The sequence below is a fragment of the Candoia aspera genome, chromosome 4, assembly GCF_035149785.1.
Source record: "Candoia aspera isolate rCanAsp1 chromosome 4, rCanAsp1.hap2, whole genome shotgun sequence".
In the NCBI taxonomy this organism is placed as follows: Eukaryota; Metazoa; Chordata; class Lepidosauria; order Squamata; family Boidae; genus Candoia; species Candoia aspera.
Window position 1 is genome coordinate 81003140 of NC_086156.1, and position 14594 is coordinate 81017733.

Consider the following 14594-nt stretch of genomic DNA (forward strand, 5'->3'; position numbering starts at 1 on the left):
CCACTAGAGGGAAACAGTTTTAGAAAACTAACCCTCTACTGCCTTCTAGTGGACATTTATTGATTGTTGCAGAGCAGATATGCTGTGGTGAAAGGTCCCCTTTGCAAGCACTAAGTCATGCCTGACCCTTTGGGGGGACGCTGCTTTCACGACGTTTTCTTGGCAGACTATGGCAGGGTGGTTTGCCATTGCCTTTCCCAGTCGTCACCTTCCCCAGCAAGCTGGGTACTCATTTTACTGACCTCGGAAGGATGGAAGGCTGAGTCGACCTCAGCCAGCTACCCCAGAATCCAGCCTTTGCTGGGATCAAACTCGGGTCGTGGGGAGAGTTTCGGCTGCAATGCTGCCGCCTACCACTCTGCGCCACAAGAGGCTCAGCAGATATGCTAGCCCTACTGAAACTGTCATCAGGAACTACTTTTCTCTCTTTTTCTCTTCTCCTTGGCAGCAACATTAGGTACGAAGTATATATATCTGTGGTGTAGTAACCTGTAGGCATTGTGGTGGGGGGAGGAAGTGAATAAAACTGATCACTTATTTCTTTGCAGCAGTCAAGAGTGTTTATGCAAACACAATTCTTAGTGCATTTTTTTCCCTTAAACTCACTAGACAGCCTTCAAAAAAGAACCCACATCTCTTAGTCTCAGTGCATCCTGCCTGCATGACAGCAATAATAATACAGACCTACCATCCAAAGGTTTGCAATAAATCAGACCTACTATCCAAAGTCTTAAAACTGCACTTTTGGGACACCCTGAATATGGAGATACTTTAAACAGCTACAAAAATAGAAAGGGGCAGAGAAAGCATTTGCAGCCCTTCTCAACCAAAGAAACAGCAACTACCAGAACCACAATTTGGAGGGTGTTGTTTTTTTTAAGTAAATGTGTTCAGAATCAGACCTTCTGAATAGCCCTACCTTTTACTAGAATCCTTTTCTCTGTTTTTGCACGGTTTCTCTGTTGTTCAGTGATGATATTTATTTTTATTTATTTTATTTATTTTCTATCCCACTTTTATTATTTTTATAAATAACTCAAGGCGGGGAACATACCCAGTACTCCTTCCTCCTCCTCTTTTCCCCACAACAACAATCCTGTGAGGTGAGTTGGGCTGAGAGAGAGTGACTGGCCCAAGGTCACCCAGCTGGCTTTCATGCCTTTTCTGCACTGGACATCTTGCTGTAAACTGTTATCTCTGATAATTAGATTACTGGGAAAGGAAGAACGTACACTGAATACGCAAGCAAAACTAAGGCTCAGAGATGGAAAAGAATGGAAGTAAAGTTCCCAGGCAGATTCAAGCCTCTGCATAAATCAGGACACAAATTATACACGATTTCAGATCAGAACACGTGACACGTTGCAACTAAAAGAATGACGCATGGACCGGGAGATGCCCAAATCTAATCTCAGTCATAAACTCAGTGGCTGCATTCACAAATCACAGTAAGCCCTGGCCTGCTTAAAGGTAGTTTTATTGAATAAATCACCATTGGCTGAGCTCATAAGCCACATTAAGCCAAGAGCAAACCAATCACCTCATCTCTTATTGCAAAAGGGGAACTCAGTCTAATGGCTTAGAATTCACACTGAATACCTTGCCAAGAAAACATCGCGAAAGTGGCATCCCCCCAAAGGGTCAGACATGACTCGGTGCTTGCACAGGGGACCTTTCACCTTTCACCTTTTTTTTCCACATTTACTAGAACACTATCAGCGCAGATGTATTGCGGAGATGCAGAAAGGCATTCCACCCCCTCCTCAAGTATTATTATTTGAGAGAATGGTTGCACGATTTTTACTATTTATTTATTTATTTGCTTTTTATCCTGCCTTTATTATTTTTATAAATAACTTAAGGCAGCAAACATACCTAATACTCCTTCCTCCCCCTATTTTCCCCACAACCACCACCCTGTGAGGTGAGTTGGGCTGAGAGCGCGCGACTGGTCCAAGGTCACCCAGCCGGCTTTCATGCCTAAGGCAGGACTAAAACTCTCAGTCTAGATCAATCTTCATCTCCTGAAGATGTGCAGAAACATTTTGCTGTGCCAATTCTCTGCAGTCTCCATGATCATGAGGAGTTTCACAACAGATCCATGGACTGAAAATTAAGCCTTGGCTAAGATAAATATTATGGAACTCAACAATGGGTGATCATTTCAGTATAACATGTATTTCTAGAGTTTGCTTCACCAGATGTATATTTGTCACTTAACTTAGATTCCACAGTGACAAGTTGGTATCTAATTTTGAATTACTTGATCGTAGGAACCTTCATTTGGAAGGGAGCAAAGTAATAAAAAGAGAACATACGCCCTCTAGTGGTTTTCTGGTGCATCACAAGCCAGTATGGAAAGCAGATACTCTTTTGCAGGGAAGAAAAAGACATGAATGATTTGAGGCAGCACTTTCCTACATGTTGTGTGCCTTTGGTTGATAAAAATAATGAATTTTTTAAAATATAATTGCCACTTTTTTTTCAAGTGGTACTCTATGCGTTCCAGAATTTCAGAGATAGCACAGTCCCTTAAAACAGCATTAGCAAGTAATATGTATTTGATAGCAGCATGACAGGTTTGATTTCCAAAGCATTTATTATACTTCTGCAGAGGGAACAGATGTCTGATCCCTGCGTTTTATCCAATTGACTTTACCCAGTCAACTTGAATGACCAGAGGCAAGATAAAGACTCTTATCTGGGGCTTGGGTTAGAAAGGCATAGCTCCAACTTGATGGAGCCCTAACCAAATTATACACGGGGAAGAATGGCTGTCTTTCTGAATGCATTAGTTACATTTGCTTCAGCTGCAATGCAACATCAGAGGGTGCCATTTTATTTCCCATAATTCCCCAAAACAACTTTGTCAGAGGCATTGTGGGAAATCAAACTGTCAACAGCCTGGGTCATAAAGTAAAGCAATTGCACAAGGATGTCAGGTTTTAAAGCTAACCCTGGGGCTTAAGAATAGGAAATACACTTGGCAATCGCATCTTTTTTGATATCCCTTTTTCTATATGGTAAAGCAAATTAAAAAATAAAAATAAAAATATAGTTGCATCACATTTAAAAAGTAATGGCCAGCTTCCCATTTGAATATACATCCTTTGCAAAGCAATGAGCAGTCAGCTAGTATATTTGCACATGGAGCTAATTTATTGCCACAGTCCCCAAGAGAAAGAATATTCAAGACAGGACACAGAAGTTTCACAGATAAACCATGAGGCAGAAAGGGGGAAATGCATCAGATTAAAGAGGCCAATTTCATACATTCCCAGTTTTAAAACTGTTGAAAGGCGTTCTTGTAAAACATAGAGCTGAAGAATTTTGTAGAAGAAAATGCTGTACATTTTAATCATCTGAAGACCTTGTCGTGAGACTCTAGTCCACCCCCCCACTTCTGAAGAATATTCACGCAATATTCTTGGTCCAAGAAATGCAAGAAGGCTTTTTAAAATGTTACTTTGTTAAAAACTGGTGTCGATATGGACTTCAGATGTCATCAAAATAAAGCAGTTTAAAAAAATATTACAGTATTAAGAAACAAAACTCGGCCTTAGAAGACTAAATTGTTAGTCTGCTTAAGTCCTCTTGGAACAATTAGTTCCCTTTTACATCCCTGGAAGATATAAAAGGATATAATTGGCATCTAAATTCTTCAGTATTATTCTTTCATAGAAGCAGGTTCAGGAAACCAGAACTATTCTATAATAAAATGCATCATCTTTCTTCTCAGAATGGTGTGTGGAGATTTCAGGGATGTATGCATGGAGGACAGTACTGAAGGATGGGCATGTATAATGCATTCTGTTCAAAATTTCTAACTGAATTCAAGAGTTCTTGTAGTTAGTTCAAAAGTCTGTCTTATAATGCACTCAGTCTCTACAAATCAGGCAAAATGAGCTCCATAAACAGGACATGACAAAAACAGCTACCATGTTTCTTGTTTCTAGTATCCAGTAAGAGATCTACTGGATTACACAGAGAAAACTTCTACTACGTGTCTAAAATCTTTTCTGAAAGTCACCACTGCACCTGTAACAATGAACTGGATAGTTTATTTATTTATCAGGGAAGGATTTTTTTTTAATGAAAAACACGTATTTTATATAAATTAGCTGCTTTGTTCTTTTACATTTTAGTTACATGATTTGCTTTTAACCAACAAGGTTAAAGGTTTTGTATTCAGTTTAGATTTCATTTTAAACAAGCCTTTAACTAAGAGGATTTTGTTTTCAATTTAGCTTATATTAAACATTTAAAAATGGAACCTATAACCCCCTTTTTAAATTTCTAAGTTGATGGCCATCATCATATCAGAGGCCAGTGAATTCCATAATTATGGAATGCAGGGATAAGGAAAGTGCAAAAGCTGGCTTGCAGCTAAACCTCAAAAAAACCAAGATTATGGCAACCAGCTTGATTGATAACTGGCAAATAGAGGGAGAAAACGTAGAGGCAGTGAAAGACTTTGTATTTCTAGGTGCGAAGATTACTGCAGATGCTGACTGCAGTCAGGAAATCAGAAGACTCTTAATCCTTGGGAGAAGAGCAATGACAAATCTCAATAAAATAGTTAAGAGCAGAGACATCACACTGACAATAAAGGTCCGCATAGTTAAAGCAATGGTGTTCCCCGTAGTAACATATGGCTGCGAGAGCTGGACCATAAGGAAGGCTGAGAGAAGGAAGATCGATGCTTTTGAACTGTGGTGTTGGAGGAAAATTCTGAGAGTGCCTTGGACTGCAAGAAGATCAAACCAGTCCATCCTCCAGGAAATAAAGCCAGACTGCTCACTTGAGGGAATGATATTAAAGGCAAAACTGAAATACTTTGGCCACATAATGAGAAGACAGGACACCCTGGAGAAGATGCTGATGCTAGGGAGAGTGGAAGGCAAAGGGAAGAGGGGCCAACCAAGGGCAAGGTGGATGGATGATATGCTAGGGGTGATGGACTCAACCTTGGGGGAACTGGGGGTGTTGACGACCGACAGGAAGCTCTGGCATGGGCTGGTCCATGAAGTCACAAAGAGTCGGAAGCGACTGAATGAATAAACAACAAGGGATAAGGAAAAAAAATTCTTGTTGATTGAACTTTTCTTTTTAAAGATCCATATGGAAAAGATCAGCTTCCAGGGAACAATGCCAGCAAAATCCAAACAGTTTTGTGATATCTTTCTCTTTAAAAAAAAAAAAAATCATACGATTTTAATAGAATATTTCTCAGACAGGAGAGGATTTCTCCAAATCTAGCTCAGGTTCCAGGAATGTTCATTATGTGCAGAGAAACTAAAAGATACATTAAATCTTAGAATTAAATCAAAGGATACATTAAACCTTAGGTTCAGAAATTCGTATCTTCTTTTAAAATTATTGCTGATCATTTTAAGAGGGCTGGAAAAATTGAGGCCTGGGAAAAAAATTGTCCCTGAGCAGTAGCATCTGTAAGAAGCCATGATGTCTAAATGACATGTGGTTTCATATCATAGTGCGAATGGCAGAATTACGTAATGATGTAATAATATCCGATGTAAGGACATACGTTGCATCATTTACATGATAATGTCATGACACTTGTCATTATTTATTTACCTCCCCTTCTGCCTTCATGCATGCCTAGGTGCTCGAGGTACTAGAAGGCAACAACCTGTCAGGGTGTTTGATTTACTGAACACACACACACAGACACACAGATACACACACACCATGCAGACTTGGCACTTTTATTTACTTTCTTTAAGCAAAGCAAAACAAAACTGACAACAAGGCAGTTGAAAGATGCTGAGTTACTTTACATCCTTTCTCCATCTAATTTCAATGCATCACATCATCATCAAGGCCAGATAAGGTCCACAATGAAATCTAACCTGGTAGGCTGTAGCATGTCTTCTAAATCACCACCAGTTCTGAATGAACATACCATACACACACAAACACACACACTTCCCAAACCATTGAACAAAATAGTAATTGGGAAGGGAAATAAAATTTTAGGGCAAAATTTCAGGATACAGCAACCCTACCCTACCATTTTCATGGATGGGCTTGGGCCTATCCACCAATTTTGTCATTCCTGTCCTGCCCGATGGAAATGCAAAGATATGACAAATAACTTGCAAATACTCCTTTGCAGGTGATAGAGACCTGGCAGAAACCATGTCAAGTGGGCAGGTACAGGCAAAGCCATCACCCTTTTCAGCAGGTCAGTAACACCGGGACAGTTGGTATAAGTAGGCAATCTTGTATCACTGACTCCAACTATCTTCCTCTTCTCAGATACGGAAAAAAGGCAGTCATGCTGGGAAACACCACTGCAACCTCTGCTATTTCAGTCTTCCTACAAATCATCTCTGATCCTTCCTGACTGAGCTCTAAATACGCCATCAGAAAATGAGAACGGATGCAGCCAGACAGAGCAGCCCGGCTTCAACAAGGGAAGCAAAGAGGATCATTGATGAGCTCTGATTATTTATTGAATTTATACCCTGCCTTTCAGCTACAAATGGCATTTAAGAAAGCTTCTAGTAAAAAATAGTGAAAACATATCCAGTTGTTTAGAAAGACAATGTAAAACATATTCCCCAAACAGATTTCATCTGGCCAATGAAAAAGCAGCCCAGCAATCGTAACAGCTAGAAGGTCAACGTCTGCCTAAAGAATTCTATGTTCACCAGCTATACTGTAATCCCATGTTTGCCAAACTGTAATGGATAATCAGGAGGAAGCTAATCTGACCTTCTTGGTCCTAGATAGGCCCATTGGAGAGCCAATGCCTTGCCAAATGTCCAAGGACACAATGCAGAGCCTAAAGCTCCACAGTCCCTGTGTTTTATATCCACCTGAGCAAAGAATGTGGAGAAGAGAAAACTAAGAAGTGCTGGCAGAAATAAAATACTGTTCCAGAAGAACCAACACATACCTGTTTGGAACTGGCAGGCCTCCCTAAAATGGGAGGATCTGAGGCAGCCTGGAACTCACAGCTAAATCCAGCCTTGATGAGAGTGATTGTGAAAGGATGACTAAATGCTGAGGGTCAGATCAGCAACAATCTTGGCTAAACAAGAGAAAGCAGGCCTTAGCTGACAACAGCTTGGGGTGGGGAGAGTGGTGTGGTCTTTTTTAACAGCAGACAGAAGGCAGGCACCGATTAAGGCTTACAAATATCCTACAGTGACCTATATTTTGGAGAGCTTTTTTGACCTAACTAAAATTATTGCTGCTTAATGCTCCCTGTTTGCCATTTATTTACAACCTGTGCAAAGCACGAGGAAAAAAAGAGCAGATGATGCTAATTATAACAACAGTTTCAAGTAATGATCTTTCAGGAGCATTAGCATGAGCACACGCAGAACAGTTGAATGTTGCGTTAAGGAGACGTAAAGGCATCATCATTGCTACATCGCCAAGCAAGAGTTTGTGGCAGTCAGATCTACATGCAGATGGGGTGGGCACACCATTAGTAATGGATCTTCAGGATTAAGTAATGGAGCAGTAGGGTCAGAAAGGGGAGTAACAAATATTAAATTAATAAAGGGTATACCAGCAGGACCAGGTAATATGCAACTTGACTGAAGTGGGAAGAAGACAGGATATGAGACTGTGTGAGTTAGCTCAATAATCAAAAGCAGCATATCAAACTCAGTTCAGATCTAATTATGATGAGGATTATTAGCTTGCATGAAAAGGAATAATTTGCTCCAAGGGTGAACAAGCTGTAGGCCTCAACAATCACAGGGCAAAAGCAGGAAATCAGATGTCAATGAAACCAATATACCTTCAGACACAATCCTTTACCTTTGCCAGCGTTTCTGGTTTACTGACTTTATGGTTTTAAAATAGTATTTTAATTAAAATACATGAATAATTGGGAAACCAGCCAGTGTAAATCTGTGTCAGCCTTTAGCATCAAAAATGCCTCGGGGCCTCACATAACCCCACTGTCAGCCTTATAAGGTAGGCCAGATCAGAAAACCAACTCCATAGGAAGACTGGAAATATACTTTATTGAGGGAAGCTGTAATAACAGAATCTTGCAAGTTGACTGTGCTTTTCCTCCACTCCCTTTTATACCCCAGTGAATCAGGGAGGAGCCAGCCTGAGTCTCTTCTTAATGCTATCTTCCTTCCCAGGACTTAAGGAATGCGTCTGTTCTTTTTGTTTATGTAACAGTTTCTGAATATTTGCTTCAAGGCCATTTCCGTGGCTCTCTACACTCGCACAGGCACTTTTAGAAAAGAAAATGGTGAGTAGTTGCAGCCTGCTGTTTTGTTTGGAAAGATTCCCACCTGCTCAGAAAAAACAGCAATAACAACACAACAAGTGGAAGTGGAAGAGAACTATCTAGGGCAGTGTTTCTCAACCTTGGCAACTTTAAGATGGGTGGACTTCAACTCCCAGAATTCCCTAGCCAGCATGCTGACTGGGGAATTCTGGGAGTTGAAGTCCACCCATCTTAAAGTTGCCAAGGTTGAGAAACACTGCCCTAGATAGTTGAGAAACACTGATCTAGGGGGCTAGAAAGGTGATAGGGAAGAGGGAAGTTAGCTTTCCGGTGATTGGGTGTTTTGTGACTGACTATGATAGCCATTTTGTGAGGGTATTTGTGACATGTTCTCAGACTTCTAAATGGGCCCACTGGCATAAAAGAAGTTGCTTGCTTTTGTCATAGAGTCTTTATCCAACAGGTCTACGCTATGCCCAAAAATCAGCAACAGCAGTTGGGCTAAGTTATAGCCATAACGTAAGAGTCATCTTAATCTATAAGCCTTGAGTTCTCAGAATGCCACAGAGCAGATTTAAGCCCAGCAATGTTATTGACTTTATTCAAACCAGAAAGGGGGAGGGGAAGCTAAATCCGGTTTTTCCTCTCCTCTCATGACAGACATTTTCTTATCTTATAGAGAACTGAAAGCTTTCTCTGGTTTGGTCCACACCACATACAACTGTCAATGTAAACCATGGAGCTCTACTGCTTAATTCTAAGTGTGTGGCTCAGACAGTGTTGCTCAGTGCTGGGAGGAAATGTCTATCTGCATTTACTCAGAAGCATCCTTACCATTAGATTTTTTTACATTCTCTTAGCATGAGAGTTGGTTAGATAGATCAAAAGAGATCGATAAGTCTTGTAACTATTTCCAAAAAACCAGCCGGTACAATCTCCCCCTCCTTTGCAAATAGACAACTCTCCTCCCGTTTATATCAAAAGAGCATGAAAAAGAAGAACCAGAACAGCCCAAATTTGCTTATAGTTTTCTCATCTGCAAGTAGAGTACTTGCTGGAATTCTTGTGTTGTTACTTTACCCTTTTCCTTAATAAATCTGACTAATAAAAACTTTGAGAGACAGCCTGACAGTTACTTTGTCTACATCTCTGTGGCTTGATCCTAGAGGAAAAGAAGAGGAGGAACAGGGCATTACAAGTATCACAGGGAGCTTTTTTCTATACCGCTTACACAGTTGAGAAATAGTTATCCCCTTGCACACATCTTAATACTGTACCAATAGAAGCAGGAGAGGTATTGTAAAGAAGGATCGGCAAGGCCTCTTTGGACTACCCTAAGCTCCTCTTTCCTTCTTGACAATTGTCCAGCTTCTCAGCCATCAACAAGCAGGACACAAGGGGAAAGATGAGCCAACACCACTATACAATATGTCAAATCAGTACCTTCAAGAAGATTGTTGGGCTGAGACACAATTGGCCTTTAAGTAGGAGGTTCCATTCCAAACAGAAGGTAGGGCCAGGACAAATTTGATTTAATTTGATTTAATTTACATTTTAAAATAAATTAAAATTAATACAGTGAATATTATAACTCCTTATTAATGAGTATTTTCCTCTCTGACACACTAAGAATTACCGTTTGGCAGCAATTTTGGAGGGCTCTGGGGAGGCCACATCTAAGGCTTGATGGCATGAAACCTGAATTTGGGCACCTCCTATTCTGAATACATCTTAGAAGTGCCCTTATAAATCTCTACAAGAAATTTCTCTCTGTTCTGCCAACTCCTAAGGAACTTTTGGCAATAACTCAAGAGAGCTTTCTAAGTGGATCCTCCCAGTTCTGCAACACCTTCCTGAGCCAAAGCTCAGCCCAGCTTTGTTAAATTTTCACCAGCACTTTTACTTTGCTAAGTCTTTGGCCAAGAAGTTGGTTTGGCCAAAACATGAGATATTCTTTTAACTGGCCAATTTCATAGATGTGTTAGCTTATTTTTTGTAAATTTTAATATCAGGCTTACCCAGTTATCTGGGAGCAGTTTGATCCTCTTGGACCTGAGGAAGTGGACAGGATCCTATGGACAGTAAATGCCACCACATGCCATCCAGACCCGTGTCCCTCCTGGCTAGTAAAAGCAGTCTGGGAGGTCACATGGGGTTGGGTCCATGCGATGGTTAATACATCCTTGGGAGAGGGGATGTTTCCGGTGGCCTTTAAAGAGGCATTGGTACACCCCCTCCTCAAGAAGCCATCGCTGGACCCTACTGTTCTGGACAATTTTCGTCCAGTCTCCCACCTCCCCTTTTTGGGGAAGGTGGTTGAGAAAGTGGTGGCTTTGCAGCTCCAGCGGGTCCTGGAGGAAACAGATTATCTAGACCCCTTTCAGTCAGGTTTCAGGCCCAGTTATGGGACGGAAACGGCATTGGTCGCACTTATGGATGATCTCTGGTGGGAGCGGGATGGAGGCAGTGCATCCATCCTCGCTCTCCTTGATCTCTCAGCGGCTTTCGATACCGTTGACCATGGTATCCTTTTGGGGCAGCTCAGGGAGTTGGGGGTGGGCGGCGTAGTCTTATGCTGGTTCACCTCCTTCCTCCAGGGCCGATCCCAGTCGGTGTTGATAGGGGAGGAGAGATCAGCCCTGTGGCCCCTTCTTTGTGGGGTGCCACAGGGATCAGTACTCTCCCCTCTCTTTTTTAACATCTACATGAAACCGCTGGGTGAGATCATCCATCACCATGGGATGAGGTATCATCAGTATGCTGATGATACTCAATTGTATATCTCCATCCCGGGTGAAATAAGTGATGCCATGACCACCCTCTCCGAGTGTCTGGGGGCTGTGGGGTCCTGGATGGGGAACAACAGGCTTCAGCTGAAGCGTTTCTGTTTGGGGGGGAGCTGCTGTGAAACCTTGTACCAAGCTCTGTATCTATGTTCATTACAATGGAATGTGTTTGGGTTATGTTCTCTGTTCAAGGACTTTTCCCGCAGACCATCAGAAGCCGTTAGGAGCACCTGAGATTGTGAACTTGGGAAGATTCTACGGGGGGAGGGATCTCATTTGCACTGAGGGTTTTTAGTTTGCATTTGGTGCGCTTTTATCATTCTCAGCTTTCTCTGTGATCCTGCATACTATTCTTTAATAAATCAGATATCTTTGAATTCCTGCTCACGAGTCTGATAGTGTTTTAGAATAGGCAACCGTTACATTCCGCTGGTCCAGAATGTAGCTGCGTGAGCTGTTTTTGGTGCCCCCAGAAGGGCACATGTAACACCACTGCTGCGCGAGCTGCATTGGGTACCAGTTTGCTTCCGGGTCCAATTCAAGGTGTTGGTTATTACCTTTAAAGCCCTACATGGCATGGGACCAGGTTACCTGAGGGACCGCCTCTTCCCCATTACATCAACCTGTCCCACACGATCGTGCAGAGAGGGCATGCTACGGACCCCGTCTGTAAAAGAATTTCATCTGGTGGGGTCCAGGAAGCGGGCCTTCTCCACAGTAGCTCCCATCCTGTGGAACATGCTGCCCCCAGAGGTGAGATTGGCCCCATCTCTCCTGGCCTTTCGGCGGAGTCTGAAGACCTGGTTCTGCCACCTCGCTTTGGGTGGAGAGGGGAATAGAGTTACATGGGGATGGTTGTTATAGACCACTCCTCCCACACTTGGACTGTTTTAGATCTTTCATCACTTGGATTTTTATTCTTTATTTTTATTTCTATTTATAGTATTTTTATTGTATTTTATTATTCTGATGGTTTTAATCATTTGTTGTAAACTGCCCAGAGGCCTCCAACGGAAGGAGATGGGTGGGGATAAATTAGATAAATAAATAAATAAATCTACTTCATTGCTAATTTGTGACATTAAACTACAATGTCTTCGTATTAATGTTGTGAGCTAGCTTATGCATACTTGGTGAAAAAGTAGGATACACACGTTAAGAAGTTAAGAAAGTTGGCTAAAAGCAACTATCATAACTGCTTGTGATACAACTGAGATACTATTGTGTCTCGAGCAGGCACAAGCCCCACTTTTGTATCCACCTTCCAGTAGTGGCAATTGGCCCTCTCTGCTGCCTGCCTAGGACCCAGGAAATTACATGAATTTAATGAAGAACTTTTTAACATCCCCATCTTGGATGTTATATTTATATTTATATTGCTATTTAAAAATACAGTTTTTATTGTAGTATTTTAACATGTATTTATTTCAGTTTTGTTGTAAACTGCCCAGAGTCACTCTTAAGTGAGATGGGCAGTGACAAAATTTGAAATATAAATAAATAAATATAAATAAATAAATAAATAAATGTGTGTGTGTGTTGGAAGATAAAGACACTGCAGGTCTCCCTTCCCCAACCAGATGCTCTGCAGATATCTTACAATAGCAACTCCCTAGCCTTTGGCTAGGAGGTCTGGATGTTGATTTCCCAGCAAATCTGGAGGGTACCAGATGGAAAGACTAGGATGGGTTTCTTCCACCAATACTTTCTAGTAGATTTCCCAGAATCCATCAGCCAACATGACCACTGTTGAGAATTCTGAAGTTCTCCTATATGCAGAATGCCAGGAAGGTGATGGAAGGTGCAATACATCTGTCAAATGCCCCACTTCAAGCTTCGAGTGTCCCTTATAATAAACCTTCATTCCCATTGGGAACAATAACACGTAGCATAGACCAGCCTCTCACCTCGTGGTCTTCAGATATGTTGTACTACAACTCACTGGAAGTGTGCTGGGAGTTGTAATCCAAAATGTCTCATTAGTCCAAGACTGGGGAACCTGACAAGTCACCTAATCAAATCTAGAATATTGATTGGAAAGAGCTATCCAAGGTCACTTAATCTAACTCTCCAAAAGAGAGAACAGATGTGCCAGCAAAAAAAAGAAAGTCCCCGGACAGAGAAAGGCAATAATCTGCTTAAGGGCACACAGTTGGTTTGATTATTTTCAAATAACAAATATCCTGTCATTTTAAATAAACATATGGCATGTGCCAAAACAAATGGCCAGCCTCTGCATAGTTTTTCTCTTGTTTTTCTTATAAGAATGCTTCTTTGCCCCTTCAGCTCCTAACAAATATGGCAGGCACTTGAAGACCGGTGCTTTGTTTGTAAGGAAAATAAACCAAGGTCAGCTGGTTAGGAGATAACAGGGTGGAGGTGCCACCAGAGACCAGTCTTGCCATTCTGTGTCCTGGCAATCAATGTTTTGTGACCAGCTACAGGCACTTTGGTTGCATTTTGTAAATAGGTCACCTGCTCACTGCAGGAATTTGGTGAGGATACCCCCTTCAGATGTGCCCCCAAAGCTTGTCTGCCCTTCTTCAGAGAAAGCCTGTACCTGGACCCAGCCCTAGAGTATGTATACACTTTGAAACTTGGGAACCAGAGGTTCGTTTCCTGAGGTGGGGGCAAGGGAAAGAAAAGGCTATAGCATGAAGGATTGCTCTGATGAGCAACTGGTAGTAACCCAGCTCTTAGTCTTTCAATAACAGGTCTTTCTAACCCACACTCTCCATATTGCTGACCATTCTCAGACCTATTTCCTTCTGTGCCCAAAAGTCTATTGAACTTTTTGGGAAATAGGATTATTGGAGAAAACATCAAGTCATTCTCCAAGATCATCCTTTCAACATCCTTATTTCTTGATTTTAAAATCCTAGGGGTGAAAAACTTGTGGGGCTCAAGCATAGAAGCAAAAAAAGACACACTTTCAAAGAGCAGAAGGAAAGCATCAAAAACACAGGGAAATACAGCCATTGGGACCCGTTGCTACAGTACTTTTATAGTACAGACTTATCAAAATGATGATGAGTTGAAAGACAGAAGAAGCATGGGGGGCAGGGATTAAAATACATGAGTGGTGAGAAGGGTACCCTAGACACACCACTGAGATAGCATTAGATGAAGGAGGTAGCCAGTCCTGGAAACTGAGATTGGAAGGAAGGGAAGAAAATATGTGATCTGTTCATCTCAAGCCAAGAGAAGCTGGAAGGCAGACAGATTCTTCAAACCACATCTGTCTGTCTCTTCAAGGACACCAGATTAATTGGGAAATCAATGGTAAACAAATGATTCAGGGGATTTGTGTGGGATGACAGGACTGTTGGTTGGAAGCAGAACCCAGCACCTGCACCAACCCAGCTTAGCCTCCAAACTAACATTCAGAGCCTGATGATGTGCAATAATGACAACAATCCAGAGCCAAATTTTATGGTGCTTAGAGTAAATATACCAAAATACAGTGATTAAATTGTCCATTTTTCAATGGGCCTGTTCCATTCTTCCCCAGCCTGGGGCCCTCCATAGTTCCCACTTGGCACCATGTTGGGAAGGACATTTGGGGGGCATGCTTAGAAGAA